Source organism: Rhinoderma darwinii, unplaced genomic scaffold, assembly GCF_050947455.1.
Source record: "Rhinoderma darwinii isolate aRhiDar2 unplaced genomic scaffold, aRhiDar2.hap1 Scaffold_2237, whole genome shotgun sequence".
Taxonomy (NCBI): Eukaryota; Metazoa; Chordata; class Amphibia; order Anura; family Rhinodermatidae; genus Rhinoderma; species Rhinoderma darwinii.
In genome coordinates this window covers 1-12,500 of record NW_027462557.1, presented here as the reverse complement: position 1 = coordinate 12,500, position 12,500 = coordinate 1, and positions in this window count along the sequence as shown.

The window sequence follows — 12,500 nt, the reverse complement described above, 5'->3', positions numbered from 1 at the left end:
CCTTACCAGTAAGGTATCAAGGACCAGGCTTAGGTAATATGGGACAAAGGCAACGGCAACCTCGACAATCCGGGTTGTTATCTGCTCTCACCAGCGGCCCAGCTCGCAACCTGCCGAGATGGAGGACGCCTACGAAGACCGGTCGGTCGGTCGGGGCAGAATCGTAAGTCGAGGACCTGTTTAGAGAGAGCCCAACATAGAGCCGAGAAGATGGAGCGCGCTCATCGTCCCTAACCCTTACCAGTAAGGTATCAAGGACCAGGCTTAGGTAATATGGGACAAAGGCAACGGCAACCTCGACAATCCGGGTTAACTGCTCTCACCGACGGCCCAGCTCGCAACCTGCCGAGATGAAGGATGCCTACGAAGACCGGTCGGTCTTAAGTCGAGGACCTGTTTAGAGAGAGCCCAACATAGAGCCGAGAAGATGGAGCGCGCTCAGCGTCCCTAACCCTTACCAGTAAGGTAACAAGGACCAGGCTTAGGTAATATGGGACAAAGGCAACGACAACCTCGACAATCCGGGTTAACTGCTCTCTCCGGCGGCCCAGCTCGCAAAGTGCCGAGGAGGACGCCTTTGTCGCCCACGGGGAACCGAGGCCGCTTTCCCGGCGGCTTAGCGGCTCCACATGGGATGGGGCCGCCCCCCTCCGGAGAGGGGGGGAGGGAAGCCACCGTGGAGCCGCGTGTGGCTTGCATGCGGGAGCCACGCCGACACTTCCAGCCTCGGGCGAGGCGGAAGACGGCTTTGGACTACTTGCGAGAAACAACCGTGCCCCATGCGCGGGTGCGCCTGGGAGCACCTCGGCTAGAGAGGCCCTTGCGAGCAGCGGACATACGGGGGCGGTCACTGCCTCCCCGTCGTTTAAAGCTTTCTCTCGTGCCTCGGGCTCCGGCGACACCAGCGCACTCTCGGACGCCTTTTAGAGTGATAGCAGCAGCACTGAGCAAACGCACCTCGCGGGAGCGAGAGGTACCGGCACCCGCCTTTAGCAGGACCGCCGGGCTTTTTGGGACACCGGCCGTAGGTGGCCGGGGGCGAAACAGACCCGGACGGTGTGGGAGGAAGACGCGCTCGCCGTAACCGACAGGGCTCCAAAGCACTGCCGAGCGAGTGGTCCCTCCGCCGCCGGGTCGCGGGGAGCCAGATCGATCTGAGGAGTCTTGGACAAATTCCAAAGACTCAAACGGCGCGGGAGCACGTGCTCCTCTCACAGCTTAACGACAGGTGGCAGAGGCCGACGGGGACTTCCAGGAGGCCGGCATGACGTGCCACTACATACCGGTCACACCATGGAAGTCCTTCTCGGGTTGGACCAGGTGCAGCTCCCGCTAGAACGTGCAGCACGTCCTCCTTCACGGTACTCTCGGTTGGACTCGCCAACGTGGCCGAGCTCCTACAACTGCTGGTCGGCCTGGGACTCCAGAAAGAATGCACCAAAGTTCTTTCGTGGAAGTCCAGGTGCACCGGACCGACCAGCCAACGAGGCCGACGGGGACTTCCAGGAGGCCGGCATGACGTGCCACTACATACCGGTCACACCATGGAAGTCCTTCTCGGCCACAAACGGTTAGGACTTCCCGCTAGGAAGAACCGTAGGGACTTGGAACGCGGAGCAGAAATGCCCTCTCACAGGATTTCAGGTGAAGGAGATATTCGCACCCCTAAAAGTGTCACCACCTCAAATACACCGGGGTAAGGTGCCAACTTACCCGGGCTCCTGGAACTGCTGCCCGGCTGAAGCCCAAAATAAAAACCTCATAGGGTTTTTCCTCCAAAACGTCAATGAAGACAGACCTGCCAGCCAGGCCGACGGGGACTTCCAGGAGGCCGGCATGACGTGCCACTACATACCGGTCACACCATGGAAGTCCTTCTCGGGTTGGACCAGGTGCAGCTCCCGCTAGAGACGTGCAGCACGTCCTCCTTCACGGTACTCTCGGTTGGACTCGCCAACGTGGCCGAGCTCCTACAACTGCTGGTCGGCCTGGGACTCCAGAAAGAATGCACCAAAGTTCTTTCGTGGAAGTCCAGGTGCACCGGACCGACCAGCCAACGAGGCCGACGGGGACTTCCAGGAGGCCGGCATGACGTGCCACTACATACCGGTCACACCATGGAAGTCCTTCTCGGCCACAAACGGTTAGGACTTCCCGCTAGGAAGAACCGTAGGGACTTGGAACGCGGAGCAGAAATGCCCTCTCACAGGATTTCAGGTGAAGGAGATATTCGCACCCCTAAAAGTGTCACCACCTCAAATACACCGGGGTAAGGTGCCAACTTACCCGGGCTCCTGGAACTGCTGCCCGGCTGAAGCCCAAAATAAAAACCTCATAGGGTTTTTCCTCCAAAACGTCAATGAAGACAGACCTGCCAGCCAGGCCGACGGGGACTTCCAGGAGGCCGGCATGACGTGCCACTACATACCGGTCACACCATGGAAGTCCTTCTCGGCCACGAACGGTTAGGACTTCCCGCTAGGAAGAACCGTTAGGACTTGGAACGCGGAGCAGAAATGCCCTCTCACAGGATTTCAGGTGAAGGAGATATTTGCACCCCTAAAAGTGTCACCACCTCAAATACACCGGGGTAAGGTGCCAAAGTACCCGGGCTCCTGGAACTGCTGCCCGGCTGAAGCCCAAAATAAAAACCTCATAGGGTTTTTCCTCCAAAACGTCAATGAAGACAGACCTGCCAGCCAGGCCGACCGGGACTTCCAGGAGGCCGGCAGGAGGTGTCACTACCTACCGGTCACACCATGGAAGTCCTTCCCGGCTTGGAACGGGAGCAGCTCCCGTTTGTACTTCCTATTTCACGGCTTTCGGTAGGAGTTGCCGAGGTGGCCGAGCTCCTGCAACTGCAGGTCGGCTTGGGACTTCAGAAAATACCATAAAAAAAAAAAGTTTTTTTTATTATGAAGGTAAAACACACAGCGGGACCGAGACGCGAGCCAGGCCGACGGGGACTTCCAGGAGGTCGGCATGAGGTGGCCGCGCCTACCGCTCTTGCCCTGGAAGTCCGCCGAGGACCGCAGGGCGCTACGGAGCTCGTAAACTGCTGCCCCCGGGCTGGCACGGCTTCCCCATGGCTCCTCTATCCCCCCACGGGTGCAATAGGCAGGCACACGCCGCTCGTACACCGAGGTGGCTCCCGGCCGCTTTCGGTAGGAGTCACCGAGGTGGCCTTGCTCGTGCAAATGCAGGTGGGCTTGGGGCTTCCGAAAATACCATAAAAAAAAAAAGATTTTTTTATTAAGAAGGTAAAAAAAAAACCAGCGGGACCGACCCGCGAGCTAGGCCGACGGGGACTTCCAGGAGGTCGGCATGAGGTGGAGGCTCCTACCGCTCTTGCCCTGGAAGTCCTCAGAGGACCGCGGGCGCTGTGGAGCTCCCACAAGGAAGCTGCCGGCATGCAGCAGCTCCCACGGGGCCCCTCTATCCCCCCACGGGTGCAATAGGCAGGCACACGCCGCTCGTACACCGAGGTGGCTCCCGGCCGCTTTCGGTAGGAGTCACCGAGGTGGCCTTGCTCGTGCAAATGCAGGTGGGCTTGGGGCTTCCGAAAATACCATAAAAAAAAAAAGATTTTTTTATTAAGAAGGTAAAAAAAAAAACAGCGGGACCGACCCGCGAGCTAGGCCGACGGGGACTTCCAGGAGGTCGGCATGAGGTGGAGGCTCCTACCGCTCTTGCCCTGGAAGTCCTCAGAGGACCGCGGGCGCTGTGGAGCTCCCACAAGGAAGCTGCCGGCATGCAGCAGCTCCCACGGGGCCCCTCTATCCCCCCACGGGTGCAATAGGCAGGCACACGCCGCTCGTACACCGAGGTGGCTCCCGGCCGCTTTCGGTAGGAGTCACCGAGGTGGCCGGGCTCGTGCAACTCCAGGTGGGCTTGGGACTTCAGAAAATGGCATAAAAAAAAAAAAATTTTTATTAAGAAGGTAAAAAAAAACAGCGGGACCAACCCGCGAGCGAGGCCGACGGGGACATCCAGGGCAGCGGCGTGAGAGGGCGGCTTGGTGCCGCTATCTCCCTGGAAGCCGCATTCGGCCTAAGCAGGGAACGCCTCCCGCCCTCCTCTCGTCCTGGAAGTGTTGGACTTGGGAGGCGGAGCAAGTTCTCCCTCTCACAGTATTTCAGGCGTAGGAGATGTTCACACCCCTAAAAGTGTCACCTCGCCAATTACACCGGTGGGAGGTGCCAAAATGCCCGGCCTCCTGGAACTGCTGCTTGGCTGAAGGCCAAAATTAAAACCTCATAGGGTTTTTCCTCCAAAACGTGAATGAAGACAGACACGCGAGCCAGGCCGAGGGGGAGTTCCAGGAGGTCGGCATGAGGTGGCCGCACCTACCGCTTGAGCCCTGGAAGTCCGTCGCGGACCGGAAGTGCATGTCGGGCGGGTGAACTACGGGACTCGCCGCGGGCGCTGTGGAGCTCCCACAAGGAAGCTGCCGGCATCCACAAGCTCCCACGGGGCCCCTCTATCCCCCCACGGGTGCAGAAGGCAGGCACACCGCCGCTAATAGGCGGAGCTGGCTCCCGGCCGCTGTCATGCATCACTCGCGGACCGGAAGTGCTTGTCAGCCGGGTGGACACGGCGGGACTCGCCGCGGGTGCTGTGGAGCTCGTACAGGGCTGCCCCCGGGCTGGCACAGCTTCCACAAGGCTCCTCTATCCCCCCACGGGTGCAATAGGCAGGCACACGCCGCACACGCCGCTCGTACACGGAGATGGCTCCCGGCCGCTTTCGGTAGGAGTCACCGAGGTGGCCTTGCTCGTGCAAATGCAGGGGGGCTTGGGGCTTCGGAAAATACCATAAAAAAAAAAAGTTTTTTTATTAAGAAGGTAAAAAAAAAAAACAGCGGGACCGACCCGCGAGCTAGGCCGACGGGGACTTCCAGGAGGTCGGCATGAGGTGGAGGCTCCTACCGCTCTTGCCCTGGAAGTCCGCAGAGGACCGCGGGCGCTGTGGAGCTCCCACAAGGAAGCTGCTGGCATCCAGCAGCTCCCACGGGGCCCCTCTATCCCCCCACGGGTGCAGAAGGCAGGCACACCGCCGCTGATAGGCGGAGCTGGCTCCCGGCCGCTGTCATGCATCACTCGCGGACCGGAAGTGCTTTGCAGCCGGGTGGACACGACGGGACTCGCCGCGGGCGCTGTGGAGCTCCCACAAGGAAGCTGCCGGCATCCACAAGCTCCCACGGGGCCCCTCTATCCCCCCACGGGTGCAGAAGGCAGGCACACGCCGCTGATAGGCGGAGCTGGCTCCCGGCCGCTGTCATGCATCACTCGCGGACCGGAAGTGCTTGTCAGCCGGGTGGACACGGCGGGACTCGCCGCGGGTGCTGTGGAGCTCGTACAGGGCTGCCCCCGGGCTGGCACAGCTTCCACAAGGCTCCTCTATCCCCCCACGGGTGCAATAGGCAGGCACACGCCGCACACGCCGCTCGTACACGGAGATGGCTCCCGGCCGCTTTCGGTAGGAGTCACCGAGGTGGCCTTGCTCGTGCAAATGCAGGTGGGCTTGGGGCTTCGGAAAATACCATAAAAAAAAAAGTTTTTTTATTAAGAAGGTAAAAAAAACCACAGCGGGACCGACCCGCGAGCTAGGCCGACGGGGACTTCCAGGAGGTCGGCATGAGGTGGAGGCTCCTACCGCTCTTGCCCTGGAAGTCCGCAGAGGACCGCGGGCGCTGTGGAGCTCCCACAAGGAAGCTGCCGGCATGCAGCAGCTCCCACGGGGCCCCTCTATCCCCCCACGGGTGCAGAAGGCAGGCACACCGCCGCTGATAGGCGGAGCTGGCTCCCGGCCGCTGTCATGCATCACTCGCGGACCGGAAGTGCTTGGCAGCCGGGTGGACACGACGGGACTCGCCGCGGGCGCTGTGGAGCTCCCACAAGGAAGCTGCCGGCATCCACAAGCTCCCACGGGGCCCCTCTATCCCCCCACGGGTGCAGAAGGCAGGCACACCGCCGCTGATAGGCGGAGCTGGCTCCCGGCCGCTGTCATGCATCACTCGCGGACCGGAAGTGCTTGGCAGCCGGGTGGACACGGCGGGACTCGCCGCGGGTGCTGTGGAGCTCGTACAGGGCTGCCCCCGGGCTGGCACAGCTTCCCCATGGCTCCTCTATCCCCCCACGGGTGCAATAGGCAGGCACACGCCGCACACGCCGCTCGTACACGGAGATGACTCCCGGCCGCTTTCGGTAGGAGTCACCGAGGTGTCCTTGCTCGTGCAACTGCAGGTGGGCTTGAGGCTTCCGAAAGTACCATAAAAAAAAAAAGATTTTTTTATTAAGAAGGTAAAAAAAAAAACAGCGGGACCGACCCGCGAGCTAAGCCGACGGGGACTTCCAGGAGGTCGGCATGAGGTGGCCGCTCATACCGCTCTTGCCCTGGAAGTCCGCCGAGGACCGCGGGCGCTGTGGAGCTCCCACAAGGAAGCTGCCGGCATGCAGCAGCTCCCACGGGGCCCCTCTATCCCCCCACGGGTGCAGAAGGCAGGCACACCGCCGCTGATAGGCGGAGCTGGCTCCCGGCCGCTGTCATGCATCACTCGCGGACCGGAAGTGCTTGGCAGCCGGGTGGACACGGCGGGACTCGCCGCGGGCGCTGTGGAGCTCGTACAGGGCTGCCCCCGGGCTGGCACAGCTTCCCCATGGCTCCTCTATCCCCCCACGGGTGCAATAGGCAGGCACACGCCGCACACGCCGCTCGTACACGGAGATGGCTCCCGGCCGCTTTCGGTAGGAGTCACCGAGGTGGCCTTGCTCGTGCAACTGTAGGTGGGCTTGAGGCTTCAGAAAATACCATAAAAAAAAAAAGATTTTTTTATTAAGAAGGTAAAAAAACCAGCGGGACCGACCCGCGAGCGAGGCCGACGGGGACTTCCAGGAGGTCGGCATGACTTTGCCGCTCATACCGCTCTTGCCCTGGAAGTCCACAAGGGGCGCTGCGGAGCTCGTACACGGCTGCCCCCGGTCTTGCACAGCTTCCCCATGGCTCCTGTATCCCCCCCACGGGTGCAGGCACACGCCGCTCATACACTCTGGAGCTGGCTGACATGCCACCTCCTGGCCGACCGGAAGTACATGTCAGGCGGCTTGGGACATAGTGGGACCCCCCCGCTGGCGCTGTGGAGCTCATACACTGTTGCCCCCGGGCATGCACAGCTTGCACACGGCTCCTCTACCCTGGGCTGCAATGGGCAGCACACGCCGCTCATACACTCTGGAGCTGGCTGACAGCAACTGCTGCTGATAATGATGATGACGATAATGTGCAAAGGGTTATCTATCGGCGGACAGTGTCACACTCTGGCCCTGGAACTGTGCCCCGGCCTGCCTCTGCTGCTCATTACCGCCTCTGACATTTTTAAACATACCCGACTTTAACTTGATTTTAAATGTTTCACTTTCAAATGTTTCACTTTCAGTTGCAGAAATGTCATTCTTTGACATTTGGGCCTTTTTATTGTCACTGCTGTTTGGTCACCAAATGGATCTCCTTGGATTGAGGCCTAGTCCTCTCCCCACCGCCCTGGAACTCTGCCCCGGCCTACGCTGCCTGCCGTCACACCCCTGGCCCTGGAACTCTGCCCCGGCCTGCCCTTGCTGTTCACCACCGCCTCTGACATTTTTGAACATACCCCACTTTAACCCCTTAAGGACGCAGCCTAGTTTGGGCCTTAAGGCTCAGAGCCCATTTTTCAAATCTGACATATTTCACTTTATGTGGTAATAACGTCGGAATGCTTAAACCTATCCAAGCGATTCTGAGATTGTTTTCTCGTGACACTTTGGGCTTCATGTTCGTGGTAAAATTTGGTCGATATATTCAGTGTTTATTGGTGAAAAATTGCAAAATTTAGAGAAAATTTTGAAAAAATTGCATTTTTCAGAATTTAAATGCATCTGCTTGTAAAACAGACGGTTATACCACCCAAAATAGTTACTAGTTCACATTTCCCATATGTCTACTTTAGATTGGCATCGTTTTTTTAACATTCTTTTATTTTTCTTGGACGTTACAAGGCTTAGAACATAAACAGCAATTTCTCATATTTTTAAGAAAATTTCAAAAGCCTTTTTTTTAAGGTACCTCTTGAGTTCTGAAGTGGCTTTGAGGGGCCTATGTATTAGAAACCCCCATAAAACACCCCATTTTAAAAACTAGACCCCTCAAAGTATTCAAAACAGCATTTAGAAAGTTTTTTAACCCTTCAGGCATTTCACAGGAATTAAAGCAATGTGGAGGTGAAATTTGCAAATTTCATTTTTCTTGCTGAATTTCAATATTATTCCATTTTTTTCTGTAACACAGAAGATTTTACCAGAGAAATACTACTAAATATGTATTGTCCAGATTCTGCAGTTTTTAGAAATGTCCCACATGTGGCTCTAGTGCGCTCGTGGAATAAAACACAAGCCTCAGAAACAAAGGAGCACCTAGTGCATTTTGAGGCCTCTTTTTTATTAGAATATATTTTAGGCAGCATGCCAGGTTTGAAGAGGTGTTGAGGTATGAAAGCAATGGAAACCCACCAGAAGTGACCCCATTTTGGAAACTAGACCCCTCAAGGAATTCATTTATGGTTGTTGTTATCATTTTGACCACACCGTTTTTTCACAGCACCTATTTGAATTGGGCTGTGAATTAAAAAAATGATATTTTTTTCCATTAAGATGTAATTTTTGTTCAAAATTTCTTATTTTCACAAGGAATAAAACACCCCATTTTGTTGCCCAATTTGTCCTGAGTGCGGCAATACCCCATTTGTGGTGATAAACTGATGTTTGGGCCCATGGCAGGACTCAGAAGGAAAGGACCACCATTTGGCCTACTGGAGCTTTTCTTGTGCTAAGTCATGTATGCAGAAGCCCCTGAGGTACCAGTACAGTTGAAACCCCCGAGAAGTGACCCCATTTTAAAAACTACACCCCTTAAGACATTCATCTAGTGGTGTAGTGAGCATTTTGACCCCACAGTTATTGTGTAAAAGGTAATGCGCAGCAGATGGTGCAAAGTGAGATTTGCAATTTCCTATGCATATATGCCATTTCAGTGTCTGATATATTGTGCCCAGCATGTGCCACTGGAGACATACACCCCATAAATTGTAATGTGGGTTCTCCCGGGTACGGCAATACCCTACATGTGGCTGTTATTAGCTGCCTGGGCACACGACAGGGCTCAGAAGGGAAGGACCACCATTTAGCCTACTGGAGCTTTTCTGGTGCTAAGTCATGTAGGCAGAACCCCTGAGGTACCAGTACAGTTGAAACCCCCGAGAAGTGACCCCATTTTAAAAACTACACCCCTTAAGACATTCATCTAGTGGTGTAGTGAGCATTTTGACCCCACAGTTATTGTGTAAAAGGTAATGCGCAGCAGATGGTGCAAAGTGAGATTTGCAATTTCCTATGCATATATGCCATTTCAGTGTCTGAATATTGTGCCCAGCATGTGCCACTGGAGACATACACCCCATAAATTGTAATGTGGGTTCTCCCGGGTACGGCAATACCCTACATGTGGCTGTTATTAGCTGCCTGGGCACACGACAGGGCTCAGAAGGGAAGGACCACCATTTAGCCTACTGGAGCTTTTCTGGTGCTAAGTCATGTAGGCAGAACCCCTGAGGTACCAGTACAGTTGAAACCCCCGAGAAGTGACCCCATTTTAAAAACTACACCCCTTAAGACATTCATCTAGTGGTGTAGTGAGCATTTTGACCCCACAGTTATTGTGTAAAAGGTAATGCGCAGCAGATGGTGCAAAGTGAGATTTGCAATTTCCTATGCATATATGCCATTTCAGTGTCTGATATATTGTGCCCAGCATGTGCCACTGGAGACATACACCCCATAAATTGTAATGTGGGTTCTCCCGGGTACGGCAATACCCTACATGTGGCTGTTATTAGCTGCCTGGGCACACGACAGGGCTCAGAAGGGAAGGACCACCATTTAGCCTACTGGAGCTTTTCTGGTGCTAAGTCATGTAGGCAGAACCCCTGAGGTACCAGTACAGTTGAAACCCCCGAGAAGTGACCCCATTTTAAAAACTACACCCCTTAAGACATTCATCTAGTGGTGTAGTGAGCATTTTGACCCCACAGTTATTGTGTAAAAGGTAATGCGCAGCAGATGGTGCAAAGTGAGATTTGCAATTTCCTATGCATATATGCCATTTCAGTGTCTGATATATTGTGCCCAGCATGTGCCACTGGAGACATACACCCCATAAATTGTAATGTGGGTTCTCCCGGGTACGGCAATACCCTACATGTGGCTGTTATTAGCTGCCTGGGCACACGACAGGGCTCAGAAGGGAAGGACCACCATTTAGCCTACTGGAGCTTTTCTGGTGCTAAGTCATGTAGGCAGAACCCCTGAGGTACCAGTACAGTTGAAACCCCCGAGAAGTGACCCCATTTTAAAAACTACACCCCTTAAGACATTCATCTAGTGGTGTAGTGAGCATTTTGACCCCACAGTTATTGTGTAAAAGGTAATGCGCAGCAGATGGTGCAAAGTGAGATTTGCAATTTCCTATGCATATATGCCATTTCAGTGTCTGATATATTGTGCCCAGCATGTGCCACTGGAGACATACACCCCATAAATTGTAATGTGGGTTCTCCCGGGTACGGCAATACCCTACATGTGGCTGTTATTAGCTGCCTGGGCACACGACAGGGCTCAGAAGGGAAGGACCACCATTTAGCCTACTGGAGCTTTTCTGGTGCTAAGTCATGTAGGCAGAACCCCTGAGGTACCAGTACAGTTGAAACCCCCGAGAAGTGACCCCATTTTAAAAACTACACCCCTTAAGACATTCATCTAGTGGTGTAGTGAGCATTTTGACCCCACAGTTATTGTGTAAAAGGTAATGCGCAGCAGATGGTGCAAAGTGAGATTTGCAATTTCCTATGCATATATGCCATTTCAGTGTCTGATATATTGTGCCCAGCATGTGCCACTGGAGACATACACCCCATAAATTGTAATGTGGGTTCTCCCGGGTACGGCAATACCCTACATGTGGCTGTTATTAGCTGCCTGGGCACACGACAGGGCTCAGAAGGGAAGGACCACCATTTAGCCTACTGGAGCTTTTCTGGTGCTAAGTCATGTAGGCAGAACCCCTGAGGTACCAGTACAGTTGAAACCCCCGAGAAGTGACCCCATTTTAAAAACTACACCCTTAAGACATTCATCTAGTGGTGTAGTGAGCATTTTGACCCCACAGTTATTGTGTAAAAGGTAATGCGCAGCAGATGGTGCAAAGTGAGATTTGCAATTTCCTATGCATATATGCCATTTCAGTGTCTGATATATTGTGCCCAGCATGTGCCACTGGAGACATACACCCCATAAATTGTAATGTGGGTTCTCCCGGGTACGGCAATACCCTACATGTGGCTGTTATTAGCTGCCTGGGCACACGACAGGGCTCAGAAGGGAAGGACCACCATTTAGCCTACTGGAGCTTTTCTGGTGCTAAGTCATGTAGGCAGAACCCCTGAGGTACCAGTACAGTTGAAACCCCCGAGAAGTGACCCCATTTTAAAAACTACACCCCTTAAGACATTCATCTAGTGGTGTAGTGAGCATTTTGACCCCACAGTTATTGTGTAAAAGGTAATGCGCAGCAGATGGTGCAAAGTGAGATTTGCAATTTCCTATGCATATATGCCATTTCAGTGTCTGATATATTGTGCCCAGCATGTGCCACTGGAGACATACACCCCATAAATTGTAATGTGGGTTCTCCCGGGTACGGCAATACCCTACATGTGGCTGTTATTAGCTGCCTGGGCACACGACAGGGCTCAGAAGGGAAGGACCACCATTTAGCCTACTGGAGCTTTTCTGGTGCTAAGTCATGTAGGCAGAACCCCTGAGGTACCAGTACAGTTGAAACCCCCGAGAAGTGACCCCATTTTAAAAACTACACCCCTTAAGACATTCATCTAGTGGTGTAGTGAGCATTTTGACCCCACAGTTATTGTGTAAAAGGTAATGCGCAGCAGATGGTGCAAAGTGAGATTTGCAATTTCCTATGCATATATGCCATTTCAGTGTCTGATATATTGTGCCCAGCATGTGCCACTGGAGACATACACCCCATAAATTGTAATGTGGGTTCTCCCGGGTACGGCAATACCCTACATGTGGCTGTTATTAGCTGCCTGGGCACACGACAGGGCTCAGAAGGGAAGGACCACCATTTAGCCTACTGGAGCTTTTCTGGTGCTAAGTCATGTAGGCAGAACCCCTGAGGTACCAGTACAGTTGAAACCCCCGAGAAGTGACCCCATTTTAAAAACTACACCCCTTAAGACATTCATCTAGTGGTGTAGTGAGCATTTTGACCCCACAGTTATTGTGTAAAAGGTAATGCGCAGCAGATGGTGCAAAGTGAGATTTGCAATTTCCTATGCATATATGCCATTTCAGTGTCTGATATATTGTGCCCAGCATGTGCCACTGGAG